Source organism: Perca fluviatilis, chromosome 2 (genome assembly GCF_010015445.1).
Source record: "Perca fluviatilis chromosome 2, GENO_Pfluv_1.0, whole genome shotgun sequence".
Lineage (NCBI taxonomy): Eukaryota > Metazoa > Chordata > Actinopteri > Perciformes > Percidae > Perca > Perca fluviatilis.
The window spans coordinates 36092416-36108905 of record NC_053113.1 but is presented as its reverse complement, the minus strand read 5'-3'; the positions used below and the strand labels follow the sequence as shown (position 1 = coordinate 36108905).

The 16490-nt window shown below is 41.0% G+C and overlaps 1 protein-coding gene across 3 annotated transcripts in view; it reads left to right on the top strand.

Moving 5' to 3' along the window:
* The window catches only part of lrfn1 (leucine rich repeat and fibronectin type III domain containing 1), a 287298-nt gene that overhangs the window by 155134 nt on the left and 115674 nt on the right, over positions 1-16490 (top strand). For 2 of the 3 annotated variants that reach the window (XM_039824061.1, XM_039824081.1), the window contains exon 1: positions 3211-3553. The exons of the other annotated variant lie outside the window; for it this stretch is intronic. The gene's annotated coding sequence lies outside the window, so the exon portion shown is untranslated. Of the gene's footprint in view, positions 1-3210; positions 3554-16490 lie in introns of those variants that run through there. 3 annotated transcript variants of the gene reach the window in all.

The following is a 16490-nucleotide window of genomic DNA, read 5'->3' as shown; positions in this document are numbered from 1 at the left end:
GCACTAATTCTACAGTAATCCCAATTCAAAGTACACACACAAGCGAGACCATTCACTGACACTTTGAACTGATGGAGCATCACATTATTGGTGCTTTGGGCTCAGCCGGGGAGAAGAAACTGGGAATTTTACTGCCATTAATGGAAATTGATTTGAGCAATTTGTTAAAACAGCGACAAGGGCAACTGTGTTGTGTCAAAAAAATGACATTTTGAGGTGGACGCATACAAAGGCTTTGTACACCTGAACCTAAATTGAGCAACCTCAGTGTGTAATATGTTCCAGGTCATTAAGTACACCCTCTGACAGTATTAGTGGCTGGGTGGTGTGTACTGGATCTGAGTGCAGACGCCCCTTTTATGTTTTTGCACTTTAGGGAATGGCAAGTTTCCTTATTAGAGAGGATGGATCACACTGACCTAATCTGCTATTATGCTTTCAAAGACTACTGAGCAGTAATTTCATCACTTTGGTGTGTGAAGACAGTTAAGATGGACAATCTCTCAATATCGCACTAATCAATCACTTTTACAGTGCATTACTGGGAGAGGGAGCTTTGCCCCATGAAGTGCGGCCTGATATAAATAGCAGATTGGCTTCCTTTGTGGCTGTTTCTCAATTTCAATCAGTATTCACCGCATGCGTCCTATGCGCTCACTCACCTCCTGAACACACATGCTCATTCAGATCGGGCTCAGAGCAATCACATAATGAAACAAACTCCACAACACATTCTGCGGCACAATGAACATTTTGGAGGATTGGCATCTTTTCAAAAAAACTAGTTTGAGAGTGTTTTTGAATCTCAATTTGTCTGGTTCCAGCCCTTTCAAAGATAAGTGTTGTGAGTATTTGTGGACTTGCTGTTAAGTTGGTAGGTTTTGCCAGAAAGCGGGCTTTGCAAGCGCATAAGTCTCCCAAAAATGAATTTGTGTTACATCTCACTGATCCATTTAAAATGCCCTGGAGGTGCCCCACCCAATTATGAACTGCTCTTTAATTACGACAGGCTGCTGCTCTTGTACAAAGAGTTGCACATCAGATAATTGTAACACCTGTCATGTTGCAGCAGTGAATTGAAAATGAAATGAAACTTTCAGCTACAGTAGTACGAGGGTGTATTCATTGTAAAACAATGCCAAAGAGAGAGAAATATTCCTATTAAGATTTATTATACCTATAATGTTTCCTTTAAGGACATAAAGTGTGCCTGTGGTACTGTATAACGAGCAGTAACCTTGTTATTTATGGCACTTTTATATCTTAACATTCCCCCATTATTATAGTCTTAATTTTGGGATCTGTTATGGGTGATATTTTTATTGTATCTTAAATGTTCTTATATGATCAGGTATGTTTTACAGTGAATTAATTCAGCTCAGCAGGCATATTACATTTATCAACTGTACTTTAAAGGTGGGGTCAAACCTTCCTCTCCTGACTCTCTGCAGGTCTCTTACATCCACTGTTATACAACTCATTGCAAGTCTGTGCAAAACGTGTGATGCCCCTGCAGTCAAATCAGTCGGATTTGTCAGGATTTGTCAAGTCCACCAGAATTCCTTTTCTCATCACGTCCTGTGGCCTCCATGCAGGCAGACAATATACTTGGGGATGAATATACACAAAAAAAAACACATGTTATCCTCTTCTTAGAGGCATATTGCGGATGTGCACATTATAATGAAGGATGGGCCGTCTCTGGCTTTCTTCTGCAACTCTTGAGAGGATTACCAATTGTTTAGTTTGTTTTTTTTTATGGTGGGAGGATATTCATGTTTATTTTTCTATACGCTGGATATCCCCTTTCCATTCATCACGGGCCAAGACTGGGGGTGCTTTTGTCCCAAAGCAAAGTAAAGCATTGGATGTTGCCTGAGACATGTGGGTGGTCCAGTTATTTGTGCTTCTGCTTATCATGACGGGCATTCAAGATTGAGAGGGATAAGAAAACAGAAGGGCATTCGTTCCAGCCTGAACACAAAGCGGTGAATTCGCCTATAGGGATGTGAATGTGTGTGAAAGTGTGCAGCCAATGACCCAACAACACCCCATCTCTCCATCCACTTTCCCTCCTCCCTCCCCACCCGTTGCAGTATCTTGTTGTGCTGGTCAGGTCTGGACCATGAGCTGTACCAGCCCATGGCAAACACCTCACTGCCTCCTCTAGATAGTGACCCCGCCGTCCATGTGAAAACACTTTCTACTCCTCTTCACTACAGGACAGACCCCCCCCCCCCACAGTTGTATCAGTCTAGGCTATATATGCCTTTATATGCAGCCCATATGACATCACGTTGCTGCAGTGCTGCACTGGCCATGAAATGTGTCAGTCTTTTTTCCTCTGATACCAAGAATGTGTCCAGTGTCCACACTTGGCTCCGCTGCTCCGTTTCAGACATCATGGCGTGACAGCGTGCACTCATTTATATCGGGCTCTTATTACGCAGGTGGACGCCTGCACGAGGAGCAGAGGCGCATTTCCAAAGGCAGCCTGTTCTTCTATAGGACACAGCAAGATTCCCTGCCACATCCCGCCCCGGAGAAATCGACCGCATCGCATCGCTGAAGGGAGTGGGCAGACCAAGTCATGTACGAAAACTAATTGCACGCAGAAAGAGAAGAAAACCTGGTTATCTTAGTGCACGGGTGGGATTCCTTTCATTGCGCTTCAGACAGGAGGGGGGAAGTTATGACAACAAATGGCTACAGTTATGGCAAACAGCTGCCAGTAAGACAGGCGCGATAACTGCGCTGTAGTGCTGTAGTGACTAGGAAATCGGTGTTGACGGGGAGTTTTTGACCTTTTTTTTTTATTTTTATTTTTTTTGACGGACTTGATGCCTGAATTTGACGCCAACCCTCTACCGTCAGAGGCTATTTCAAGAGCGCAACCCATCGCTTCCACACACACACACACACACACACACACACACACACACAAAAAACAACCCAGAGCCCCGGACTGCAGTTGTCCGTCCTGACTCCCATCTGTGCTGCAATTCATAACGAGCGCTGGATTTATTGGTAACTCAATCCATCGCATCCCTGCGTTACAAACCCGGACTCGGGGGACTTGATTAGGACCACGTACCGACGCTTTAACCCCCCTTTTGAACACGACTCGGACGCAAACATCGGACTCTCCCGAGCTTTTGGATTTTTTTTTTTTTTTGGAGGGGTGGGGGGAAGGAGGGGGTGGGGGATTTCTGCTTTGCATTTTCTGCCTTTACGGCTCAATCCGGCCGTACTGGGATTTAAGGTGGGGTTTTATCGCGACGCAGGTAATTGGAAGATATCCCACTAGCTGTCCCTTGTTGATGACACTTCAGCGGCACATTGTCGCTCATCACGTCCGTTGGATTTTTCAGCACAAGCCCTGACCAGCAGCCTGATGAGAAGGGGTTTTTTACGCGTGCGTTTGGAATAAATACACTCCCGTTACCATCCGAGAGTCGTTGTGAATGTATCCTGTGAGACAAGTGTGTGGACGGCGGAAATCATGTGCAAGAGGACCAACCCTTCGGAGTCTGCTTTATTAGTGCCACTTTTGGTAAGTCACTAGACTTGGTGAGAAATGTGCTATAGGACTTTGCACTCCAGATAAATGTGTGCCTCTCTGAAGAGCTGAACGTAGTCAAAATATGTGGCGTGCTGCATTGATTGTGCAAACAACTTAATGTAGAATAATAGGCCCTATCTATCTATCTATCTATCTATCTATCTATCTATCTATCTATCTATCTATCTATCTATCTATCTATGTCTTGCATAATGTGGAGCTCTTTGCTCTACTTTAAAGGCGTTCACAGTAGTCTGCTGGATAATGTGATGTCTGTCTAGCTGAGATGTGTTCAGGCTCCTTGATCTAGTCAGTCCTCACGTGGTGGAGCAGTTCCTGATGGTATGAGTGCTGTTGTGCAGTCTGTCAGATGGGCCCCGAAACAGCCCTGTCATACTGTGGCTGTGCTGTGGTTCCGAATTGGGGCGATGAAGATGGTTAAACAGTGACACATGAGTTGAATTCCCAGAGAGTGCATGTGGGAATGGCCCCGGGCGTGTCTGCATCAGCACGACGCAGAGACGAGGACTTGTCATAAATTAGCAGCAGCACTGATACCTCCCCATCAGGGCTGTTGCACTGATCTTGCTGAGAGAGTGGACAGTTTGACTGGGGAGCCACTGAGCTTGAATGATGAAGAAAACTTGCTAATGTCCTTTTGAGTTGAGTTTAAATATATAGAGATGATTGTTTTATCTTATAGTGAGTGGAGGCCTCAGCAAGGATGTGTGCACTGTGTGTGTGTGTATGTGTGTGTGTGTGAGTTTGAGGGCTGCACATCGCCTTTGTTTTTGACAATCAGCTAAGCAGGTTTAGAGATGATAAAGCACTGATGCAGCATGGTAACAATCTCATGGGCGCTGTGTGTGAATGCTGGCAATTATGCTTGTACAGTAGTTGGAATTTTTAGCCCCCCTCATCATTTCTCCAGTTACTCAATAAGCTTCTTACATTCAAGTCAACATTTGTAGGGAGTTTGTTACACTCTTGGCTATTCTAATTTTGGCACACAGGGACGGTCAATGAAATATCTGTTTATCACTCAGAGTACACCGGCAACAACAACAGATGGGATAAGTGAGGGTCCAGGATGCCTGCGTGGAGGTAGCAAGGTTGTAAATCTATTAGATTGAGGAGGGGTTAGATGTCAATATGCTTACACTAAAGTCAAGTGAACATCCCTCAAATAGCTCTGCTTTATCCGCATAATACCTTCCCAAGACATCCCCTGGGGAAGATGTAGGCACTGGCCAGCCGTGTTGCTACATCAGGGCGTGCAGTGAGTGCTACTGCAGTTTGCACTGCTATCGGAAAACAGTGACTGCCAGCTGCATCTACTGTATATACACCCTCAATTACCCTTATGGATCCTTAAGACTGTATGTATGTTCCTACATGGCAGAATACCACCTTTTCACAGCTGTCGACCAGAATTACACAGTAAGATGAAAAATGAAAGTTGTCACGAGGTCTTGGCATTAAATATTCTGACAAATGCCTCTTATGTCTAAGAACAATAAAAAAATATATATATATTTAAAAAACAAAGAAGCATACTGTATACGTCATATAAGGATTTTACGGTAACCATCTAACAAAAGCACAAGAAGCCAGCCCAGGGGCTTGGCTTACTGTTTTTGTGGAGTGCTTCAGTTAAAGGCTGAACTCTGTGTTTTTGACTGTCTGTGTGAGTAGAGGAAATTGAAATAATGTTTGGTGAAAGCTGTGCACCATACAGGTTTTAACATAAGCTTGAAAAGACTCCTAAAAACAGAGGTTAATGAGGTTTCTTCTTAGGAGGGTTGATACCCTTGAGCCTTATTGCATTTGTAATTTGAATTAGCAGTGCATGCAACAGGGCTCTTATGTATTTAGATGTCTTTTTTTTTTTACTAGCTGTGTGTGTTGCAGTAAGTGGTTTTGATCGTGTCTTTGGCTTGTCACTGTTTTTGCGGGGTGTTACAGAAGAAGCTCAGAGCACTTGCTGTCACGTGATTGCCTAATGAAATCAGGCAGGATGGTCATTATCATTATCATGCATTATTGCCAACACTTCCATGTTTAGCAATGCTGGTGCGGGCAGGAAACCGACTGCCGAACAAATTCATATCACAGCAGGTAATGCATAAAAAGAAAGTGACAATGCCATGTGTGCAGGGCTTTCTGCTTTCTAGGTTGCTGTATACAGACCATGGGGTGAGATTAATTGAGTCTCTCTGGCTTGCCATTCTGTTGCATTGTGTTACAACAGCTGCTCATGGTGCCGGTGTCATGTGTTAGCATTATGAAATCGGGACCAGTAGACGGTTCCAGCCACTGCAGGAATGAGAGAATAACAGCAAGCACAAGCTATTGATCTGTGTTTGGGAGTATAAAAGACTTCATAACAGATTGCATGAACCTGTTTTTGTTCTCTGTACAAAGCATAATAAAATAGCCATTTACAGTGAGTCATGTTTGCACACTGAGAATTGCAAAATGTACAAATTTGCTCCAAAGATGACCTTTTTCAAGCTACTCAAAGCTATAATTCTGACATGCACAGTATTAGAGTGCTATACATAAATGGGTGCTGGTTTGGAGGTGCAGAGATAAGAGTCTGATCCCAGCATTAAGGAAAAGTAATATGTGGAAAACTGAGAAGGGCCAATGCTCTTGTTATGTGAAGGAATTTTCATTTCCACTTTTAAGTCTCAAGCTGACTTTGCATTCATGCATTGTCTGGAAATAAACAACACCGGATCAAGGGATATCATGATGCAAACAGTGACAGACTTAAAAGGAAAACTCTATCCTCTTGTTAATGTTTTGAATTCTGGACTATGCATGGAGAAAAAAAATAGTAAAGAAAGGAGAAAATAATTAAGTTGTTATCAGTCGACAGAATGAGACGTCTCTCCCAAGGCAAGCAAAGTTATTTAGTGCCCAAGAAGCATGACAAAAGTTGAAGAAATGGCATTATTACAACACGCCAAAAGGATCAAAGGGCTAGCCACAGAAGCACTTAAGCAATTAAACTAGAGCTATTTCTTTCTTTCTTAAGGTTAGCGAGTAACAAAGGGAAAAGCGGTGGAGGACAGATCACTGAAGTAAACATAGGTAAATAACATATAGGCCTCAAGAGGCAAAAAACACTTTGTTGCATCAGGAATTTCAATAAGAGCAAACGGTAAAAGCACTAAAATATTTTTGGCAATTCAGACACATTATTGATCACTTATGTGATAAATTTGATACAGTATGTATAGATTATAGGGCTGTAACGATACACCAAACCTGTGATTCGGTTCGTATCACGATTTTTGACCCACGATTCGATACACACCTTGATTCACCTCGAGGAGAGCTATACTCAGTAAACATGATGCAACTTTTTTTCTGCCACATGGCAATCATTTTGTCATTGATTACATGCCACTTTGCAACACAGTAATACAACAGATACCTTATTTATTGATATTGATTGATTTCAGTATCAATCGATCTAACACCAAAGACTCTTTTGTACCTTAAAATAATGTTTCCAAAATAGTTTCAGTGGTTCATTAACTCGTTCGAATGAGACATAAGAATAATAGTAATGGTAACAGTAATGGACAATTCCGCTTCCTACCTGTAGGGGGGCCGAAGAGGAAAAGTGCTTTGGTGCCTATTATAAAGGTGCTGGTTGACAAGTAACTAATGCTAATGCTATAACATTAACAAATTCTTGGTGGGTAACGTAAGATTACGACATCGTTCAACACGCTCAGTTATTTTTAGTATGACTGTTTTGACCACGGTTAACAACTCTGGGCTAACCCACGAATTCATCAGTAACGTTAACTGTATAGATAGACGACTGATCTAATGGTAATTTAGCCAGCTGGCACACCCCTGTCTGTCTGCCTCACTCTCCCGGTGCTGCAAGGCTTCATTCGGGATGAGAGCTGACAACAGCCTAGGCCCGGGGACACATCCACAGTCAGCCCCCAGCCAGCTAGCAGCCAGCCGCTATCATTCCAGCAATCCAAACCCGGTCAGCACTCAACTCCGGTGCTAAGGACGCTAACGGCAGTTTACTGAACCGTCGGGAAACAGACCCAGGCACCCGAGTCAGAACAGCGGCCATTCGTAATGTTACACCTCCGTTAGCTTTACCGGTGTTATTTTTCTTACTCATCAAGAGTAAAACCTACACTTGACAGCAGGTAACGTTAGCCTACCGTTAGCTAGTAGCTGGAAAAAACACGGTTAAAATGCTGACAGGTAATCGGTGTAAAGTGTGACTGTGTTTCAATGTAGAGGCTTCCAACACCGGGACGTAACAGCCTGCAGCTGCCGTTGTCGGGAAAAACAACACATTGCGTTCACATGAAACTGGTAGCGTAAGCCTCGTGGTGCATTCAAAGTTACCCTTTTCCCATCTGGTGGTTGATTTTGTCGTTTACCAGCAATTTACTGGTGAAATAAGTTTATTGTTATAAGTTATTGTTATTACATTATTAATAACTCATTTCATTTTGACCAAATGGCCTTAGCAATAAACAAGCCGTTCTTTAATGTCGCAAACTGTCGTTTTGTGCTCTTCTTTTTAAAAGAAATGTAAGTATCTGTTCATGCACCATTTAGGCACCGGCACCATTTTAAATGTATCGCTTTAGCACCGTTATCGGGAAAAACCCCCAAACGATACCCAACCCTAATAGGGTGTGACCAGAAGGTACAATGGGGGCTTGGCATAGGGGGCTATTGAAGGAATCCGTGAAGAGTCATTTTCAGAGACCAGCTGTCTGAAGTGAGGGATACAGATTCACATAAAGATCTATATGGAGGTTAGAGTGCTAATTCTTTCAGGATGTGGTATGATATTAAACACTCATCTGAACCCAGAGGCCTGTACTACGAAGCAGGATTTGGCGTTAATGAGCTAACTTCAGGTTCAACCCAGGATTTTCTGTATCACGAAGGTGGATTAGTTGTTATCGGGTTCAATCGCCGTGGTAACTTACGCTGGACGCCTAACCTGGTCGGGAGCAGATTAAGTTGGAGATCAGAGATCAACCGGTGTAAAAACACCGCCTACTGACCAATCAATAGGTCAATTGATAACGGCGTCACCGTTCTTTAGAAGATCAGGCAGAGAGAGAGAGAGAGAGAGAGAGAGAGAGAGAGAGAGAGAGAGAGAGAGAGAGAGAGAGAGAGAGAGAGAGAGAGAGAGAGAGAGAGAGAGAGAGGTGCGCTCATAAAAGTTAAAACATTTAGAGACCGACAACCACGTTAACATTCCCTGATGGGTATTTTTATGAAATATATATATTTTAATGGGAGGGAATTACATATCGGCTTCTTGAGCCGTGTGTCTCCAATGCGCACATTGGTTTGAATTATGTTTTTATATTTTTTATTTGCTCTCACGATCGCTTACCACTGCCAGGGTTGCAGCTGCAATAATAGGCTAAAGCAACGACAATTTATGGAAAGCACAAGTGTAATTATGGTCCGATATTGGTCCTGACTGATGGGGAAGTGATATTGATAAGAGTAATTTACACATCTACAGCGTCGGCAATCTTTCCTTCCTGTTTTAGGAAGCAGCGACTGTATTGCGTTTCCCTGTAAAACCGAGTCTGTGTTCTTCATATTTATGTAGAATTATAATTTGCTCTTCTTATATAAAACATGTGGCTCTGGTAGATGTTTGCGATTGGTCGGGGTGTGAAAACACCGCCTCTTTTATGTGAACGCGCGCCCCGCTGGATTGGGAAACCCTGAGTTGACTGAACGAGTTGTTAACCAGTGTCGTGATACAGCTTATGCGGGACCGCGGTTGTTAAGTTAGGTGAGGCCGGATAACTGAAAGAGATCCAGGGCATGTTGATCTTGCTTCGTAGTACAGGCCTCTGGAGTAAGCAGCCGCCCCAATCCAAACATCCGATATCCAACCTGCGTAGAGCAGCTAGTGGCCCGACACAGATATTCAATTGAGAAAAAAACATGTCACCTGCTGTATAGCATATGGCATTTAAACTGCAGAGGAGCGTCACATTTTATACCTATGAGATCTGCTGCACAGCCTACCAGCCAGTCGCCTTCAGATAAAAAAAAAAAAATGATTAGTGGCATCTGTCTCCCTCAAGAACCACTGTTGTGCAGTCATCCTGCCACCGTGGCAGCCTTTAACAGTTGCTCCTGACACTGTGTGTCGGAGCTTTTTATATGGTCATTAAAGTGATATCATATCGCTATGTAAACAACAAACAGTGGCTGAGTGAAGCATAATAGCAAACATCCAGTGATGTCTTCAACTGCAGCTTGGACTCTTCTACTGTTTACCTGAAGGTGACACTGATTTAGATCATGCTTTCAGTAGCTGCAGCTGGGCGTATTGATCAATATCTTCTGCCAGAGCAGCATTTCCTTTTTGGCTCTCTTGAGAAAGCCAATTAAGAGAGCTACATGCTTTCATACATAATTTGAAATGGACACAAACACTATCTGCCCCACAGTCCCTTTTAAATAATGCATAAGAACAATATATATTATTGTGCAGCCCTTATTGCCAAAGGTCCAACTAGTCTTATTAAGACTTTCTTCTCTGAATTAAGAAGCATTGGACAAAATGTAGTGCATTTAATCCACTCTTTATTCTTGACGGAGGCATTAGGAAAAAGATAATGCCTCCATGAATTACTCCTTCTGAATATGCCACTGTGATGAGAAATCAGGCTGTCCTTACATATTGATTTGTTTGTCAGATAGACGTGCTGCATGCTCTTTATCAGACTGCAGCGGCCTCATTGGAGATGTCTAACTCTGCCGCCTATTACAGGCTGGAAGACCGCAGAAGCATTTACTATTCCAGAGAAGTGAACGGATAAGAGCCTCAACCTTCACATTCTGTTTTCTCTGTTTGGTTGGATGTCGGGATTTAATAGAGAGACACATGCATAATCAAGCAGCCCAGTGCAAAAACAAAAAGTCTGTGAATAATATCTCATCGCTGTCCATATTTTTATCTGGTTGTCTTTTTAAAGTATCTATGCATGTTGTTCCAGGAAAGATGGGGGGGGGGGGGGAGACTGGATTTGTTTCAGTTTATGCAGTTTGATGTTGTGCAACCACAGTCACGTTTTGTTTTTGTTTGTTTTTTTTACATACAGGGGAAGATGAATCTGAGAATATGATAAAAGTACTTTCTGTCTGTGCTTTAATAGTTCCATAAAGTCCTAGTAAGTAAGTAGTAAGTAAGTAAGTAAGTAAAGTTTATTTGTATAGCACCTTTCACAGATAAAAATCGCAAAGTGCTTCACAATAAAATGTAATACAATACAACAAATTCAAATACAAGAACATTTAAATTCAAATAGAAAACATAACAAACAACCATAAAAACCTAAACTAAAAGCCTGCTTGAAAAGCAGAGTCTTCAATTGCTTCTTAAAAGATTCGACAGAATTCACACAACGTTAATACTTAATCAAAGATGATGAAATTCACAATCAGGCATATTGGTTACAGCTAACAAACAGTAGTGAAAAAAATTCAGCTTGGCTTGATTGAATCTCTCCCTTTGGTCTACATGTCTGTGGGGAGAATTTCATTGGTGCCTTACAGAGGACCACTGCTGCATTGATAAGAGTCCTACTAGGCTGGAGCATCACAAAAAAAAAAACATCTTAAGGGGGATGAAAAATATATTACCTAAAAGAAACTGCAGCAGCAGAATATCCAAACATTTGGCCCGAATCCATGAAATAAGTTCCACTTAGGTGCACGCTTTGGTGCTTGTGATATTTATCTAATATGAACGCAAGATTCACAAACTGATAGTTAATTGCCTTTGGCTTTTTTGAAACAATAATAACCTGGCAGGTTTATCTCAAGGTGTGGTGCACTATATTAGTGTAAAGCTGCAGATTATTGCTGTGTAAATCTTTGACACCTTTGAAACCTTTTATAAATACTGAGCACATTCTCCTCGGGATCGATTTATTAAGGTACAGCTGAGAATAGTTTCTGAAGAAATACAGCACAAATAATTATTGATCAATGTTTTTGTAAAAGTAATGGATGTAGAATATCTTTATCATGGCCATTTGCAGAGAAAACGCATGTACTAGAAACAGTGTTTGGTTTTAGGTTTGATTTTCTTCCCCATGTCAATGTGAAATTAAGAAAAACTGCTTAAATGTAAGGTAGATGACAACCTACTGAATATCAAGTTTGTGCAGCATGGTCTCTTTATTTAGCTGCATTTTTCTTAAGCAGTAGAACCCATTGATCAGCACATTATAACCCATACATGAGCAGAAGGAAACTTAAGCAGGGTGGATTTTTTGCTGACACCGAGCTTGAAGCCGGGCTCAGAAAAATCTATCCCTGAGATCAACATCTATTGGACGTTTCTATCCTTGTTGCCAAATAGTTCAGTGAAGTTGAGTTATTAATTACAAGAGCTGTTGCTGATGTACTGCTGCTAGCAGTGAGTTAATTTCAGTATAACTTCATTTGGGTGATATTTATGGGCTTGTTTCTGGGGATTGATTTTTGTACCCCTGGAATGTGTCCAGTGACTCCCATGTGTCCACAGACTGACTTGCTGTTTAGTAGACCATATAAATCCTGCACAGCATGACATTTCAATGTGTTGCATGCGTTCACTGGGTAACCATGCTAAGTATAGCATAGATTAGCATAATATAATTGACACGATATAGCTAGAACTTCTTTTCAGCTTGAGTTGGCACCCATTCTCAAGTCCTTTCAATGCATGCATCAGTATGTCATCCCTGAACATACAATATGCAATTTTTTTCTACATTAGCCCATCATGTATCTAACCATCCATGAGCACATTCGGCGTTAAGAGCTGGAAAGACCGCCCAAACTGGCAACTCTGCAGTGAGTCAGTGTTATGAACGGAAGGGCAGAGCAAGTTTAAATATATTTTCTAGTCCATATTTCCATCTTGTAATGCCACTGTTTGGGTATTTTTTTTTAAATATAAATTATTTGTAAAAGAGCAGACTTAGGGTTATGTTATAGCCCTGCTTGTTTTTAATGTTTTTCTGAAATAACTGTATTAGCGTGATCATATTACCATATTATTTGCTGCCATGCGAACCACAAATTAAAGCTTGGCAAGCCGCGCAATGAGTTAACACTGATCTAATGTATGGATGTATCCATCCATCCATCCAAGTCAACTCGAGGCGATTTAGGGCCCTTTAGCCACCAAAACATGCCGTGTCCCTATTCCATACTTCATAGTAATTGTCCACAGTATACTATATACAAATCTTTACTGATCTTGCACGTAGTACACAACAAACCAACGTTCCCTTTTTTGTATTAACAGGAAACGATACAAGACCCGCATCAGTGGACGTCAATCAAACAGCGTCTTTGAAATACCATTGCCAAAACTTTGAACTTTACAAAGAGAAAGTAAAATATATTTCTAAAAATGTGGTTAATGTTTGATGTTTTTTTTCTAATATATTTCTGGAGCTGTTTCATCACCATTCACAATCTTTTAAGCGTTGTGCAGCTTTGAGCAGCTCCTCTATCTCCTTTGTGCATTGCACTGTGGAAGAATAATGTACATCAACAGCACGCTCAAAAATCAAGTGGGGTTTTTTTGGTGACTTTTTTGAGTTTTTGTCATCACATACTTTAAACCTAATTAGAACCTGGTGTAGATAATTTTATTTTGGCAAAGTTTTTGGTAGTATTTTAACAGTTTCTATTGTACCTAATAACGTTGCCATCATGGCCATAAATGTGTGTCTGACCATCTCTTAGACCTACTCTTTGGGGTTCTAGCTTAATTTTCTGGGCTGTTTGACTAATTTGTACATGTTAACGGATGGGATAGGATAAGCCAAGGAGAAACTTGACATAAAAACATCTATAAAACTGTTAAATGGCAATACATTTGGTGCGTAATCGTGTTCAACACTACAATGTGCTGTGATTAAAACTCAGTCATTACACTATTTTCCAGACAGTGAGTGTTGAAACCAGGAGTTTAAGAAGAAAAACACCTTGTCTTTTAAAGTCTAGTAAAGGTTTTCTGTAGAAACCTCTTTGAGGATGCTTCTGTTCCTTAGTGGGGCAGTGGCAATATCCAAAAAACTATATTTATTTCTCTTGCTACAGAGCCTCATGTGAAGTGCATCAAGTGCACACTATGCTTTGTGCAGTCACAATGCAGCTTTAGCCAAATTTTACCTATGATCTACTATAATGATACAATCTCTGTACCTTATGTGTGCTTAAAGCTTGTGCAATGCCTTTTACAATAAGGATACAATGCAACAGAAGGTACCATTTAAACATTCGGTTTAAAGAAATTGCCATGCTGAGCACTTTGTCCAGCATTTTGTACAAAAAAGACAATATCCTATATTGCATTAAATGAAGTGTGAGTGCCTATTGTGTCCTACATCAATGGAAATCTGTTCAAGGGAATGAGTTGAAGCTTGTTAGTCCAGCACACCAGTTTACTGTCTGTAGGACACTTAAGGTTAGTTGAAAGCTGGGATGATCAGGTCGCTGCCAAAGGTCTTCAGCTGATCTGATGCTGTTGTCTTAATAATGTATACTGATCAGTGCTGTAAGTCGCTCTGGATAAGCCTGTCTGCCAAATGCTATAAATGTAATTGCTAATGTGAAGTTTCTAAAGAAATTAGCAAAGGTAATACTCTGCTTAATAGAATGATATTTTAAAAAGGATATTTGTCTCCGGAGCCCAATTTCTAAACTGGCATACTTATTTAAGAGAAATCAGCCAAAGGACGAGTGGTTTAGCATGCCATTTTCTTGATTTAATCTTTTGTGATGTGGGGAAACGTATGTTGGGCCTGCACTGAGGGGCAGGTGGGGGATGTTGACATACATGAGATATGAACTGGCATAACAAAAGCTACACCAACTCGAAGTCCTCTGTTGAAAGAAAAACTGTCTCAGCCCTCAGTGTACCTGTCTGTCAAGACGTACTGAGACATGCCAGCCAAACTCGTGTCAGAGAAAACAGTGCCCGTTACAAGGTCAGCTGTATACTGTATCATGCTCCTCTGAGAGGTCTTGAGACGTGAAACAGTTTAAAAGCTTTATAGTTTGATACCAGCATCAATAATACTATAGCAAACTAGCAAACAAACCAGCTCAGCAATGTAAAGTGAAAATCTCGTTAAAGCGTGATTATCTTCCAACAGGCAATAGCTGCGTGCTTTTGGCCTTTTGGAGCCGTTCATGCTTACAGTTATTGATGATGCACTTTTTACGGGCTTCAGCAAGATCAGTTCATTAGATCGGTCTGACAAAATACTTTCTCTACGGAGAGACTTGATAGATGATGACTGGATGTAGTCGTTAAGGGCTGGGTGTCTTTTGACTAAAAGGGTCTCATTTATGGTGGCCAAGATTATAGATGTAGGACATTCATAAAGTGTGTCAGTCTCCTCCTGAATTCTTGGATGGATGGATGTATTATTTAACTTAGCAGAAGTGGAAAGTATGTTTTGTTTATTGTAAAGATATGTGTACTTGACCTCAGGTTTACCATTCTGTATGTAACAAAGTTACCACCAACACGTTAACTAGCACTTAAGAAATAGATTGTATAGCCTTTTTTTTTTCTTTTACCATGCAAAAAGTATTTTAGTAACTTTTTACTTTTGTTTTAATTATATTGTTTTTAGACTTCCGGTTACGCAATGTGGTGTTAGGACGTACGTTCTCAGTGCTCCGATAGCTTTCAGATTATTTGTTCGAAAATACCCTCTATCGCCATCCACTCTTCAGTTTTTGAGAGTATCGTAGGATATAGCTATTCCAAAGTGACAAGGAGATGAGCAAAATGGGGAGAAGCAGCGGTAAGACGTGGACTCAAACTCCAAATCAGAGTGCTAAAGGTTGTGCTAACAACATGGCGGATAATCCTGCATCACCACTAACCACTGACATGCTGGTTCGAGAGCTTGAAAAACTTAGAAAAAATATGACTGGTGAAGTCACATCTCTACTGAACGACTCCCTAGCCCCTTGACGCCTGAATTTATTCACAATTATATAAAAAAAATTATTATGTGTGTTTTTGGCTCCAAGCTGATGCTAAATTAAGTTGAGATTGTTAATTTGTCTATAGCATATAGAATAGATATAAATTTAGGTATGATGCAAATTAGCGACAACAGGCATTTATGGTAAAATTCTTTACAAAATGGTAAAATTAATAAAACACATTTTCCCATCTCAGATATGTAGATTTTAATCATGTTACAAAGTTGTTAGAACTTCTAAACTTTAAAGTGATGGTTCGGAGTAATTTCACCCTAGGGTCCTTTGCACCATGACCTCGAGCCAAACACTCCCCCAGAAGCTTTTTTCAGCTGGGTCGAACATTGGGAGAGTTAGCGTAGAGTAGTGTTATCAGCTGAATAGCTTAGCGCAGGGGCTAATGGATCCGAAGTGTCTCTTAACATTACCCCACTAATAATGCCCGAAATGATACCAAACGTCTACAGTAGTACAAATAGGTTATGCACTCATAAAACGATGGATTGTAAAGTTTGTAAGTACACCAGAAGTTTATGAACACTTGCCTGCTGGCTTCTGCTCTCTGCTGCTGCTGCTGTTACTACCAGGCAGTAAGAGTGCTTAGGGCTGTCTACAAATTACAACACCGAAAAGAGATGCAACAAAAATATTTATTAATTTAATGATTAAATAAGGTAATGTTAAACTGTACCTCAATTATAACTTGTCTCCTGCTAGTTATTCTACAGTACTTACTTTAAAAAATAAGTGAAATTAAAAAATATTTTTGTTGCATCTCTTTTCGGTGTTGTAATTTGTAGACGTCCCTAAGCACTCGTCTTAGAGCAGCAACAACAACAGCAGAGAGCAGAAGCAGTCACTAAGTTTTCAAGTGACTGTTTCC